At 44.5% G+C, this 530-nt stretch overlaps 1 protein-coding gene across 1 annotated transcript in view; it reads right to left on the bottom strand.

The window, feature by feature from the left end:
• Positions 1 to 126, bottom strand: part of ARSJ (arylsulfatase family member J) — a 46,145-nt gene extending 46,019 nt beyond the window's left edge. The window contains exon 1 of the mRNA XM_026848164.1: positions 72 to 126. The gene's annotated coding sequence lies outside the window, so the exon portion shown is untranslated. The remainder of the gene's footprint in view (positions 1 to 71) is intronic.
• Positions 127 to 530: the final 404 nt, after the last annotated feature.

The following is a 530-nucleotide window of genomic DNA, read 5'->3' as shown; positions in this document are numbered from 1 at the left end:
CCCCCCCCCCCCCCCCCGAGATATTGATTGTTTCTGAAATCACCACAAACATCTGGAAGGTATGAATGTACCAGATTTGTTTTCAGCCACAAAACAGTCCCCAAATCCCAAACTCTACAGTTCTGGTAAGGCTGCGGCAAAGGAGAGGAATGTGCCTTTTCAAAGTACTATCATTTTTAAAAATTTGGGTTGAAGTATGAATGTGCTGCAGTTGCAAAATACAACTTCACCCCAGTCCTGAAAGACACTGAAGCAAGCAGAAACTTACATTCATGCATGATTAGGCTAAACTGAAATAAATGTGCAGGTTTGACCTGTCTAACATGAGTCATCATGACAGGAACAACTTTTACTCAGATTTTATAAAGCGTTAACTCTTAAACAGCCACTGGGACGAAATCCTGTAGCTCCTGCACCTCTGTGCACCAAGCAGCCCGTGGAACCTCTGGCTGGTCCCCACTAACAGCCAGGCTGCCCATCCCTCTTAAGAGCTGATGGATCCCAGTACTGAAAGTTGAGTATACTCTTAA

Source organism: Athene cunicularia (genome assembly GCF_003259725.1).
Source record: "Athene cunicularia isolate RWA chromosome 4 unlocalized genomic scaffold, athCun1 chr4_part2, whole genome shotgun sequence".
In the NCBI taxonomy this organism is placed as follows: Eukaryota; Metazoa; Chordata; class Aves; order Strigiformes; family Strigidae; genus Athene; species Athene cunicularia.
The sequence above is the reverse complement of the archived record's forward strand: the minus strand, read 5'-3'. Positions and strand labels throughout refer to the sequence as shown.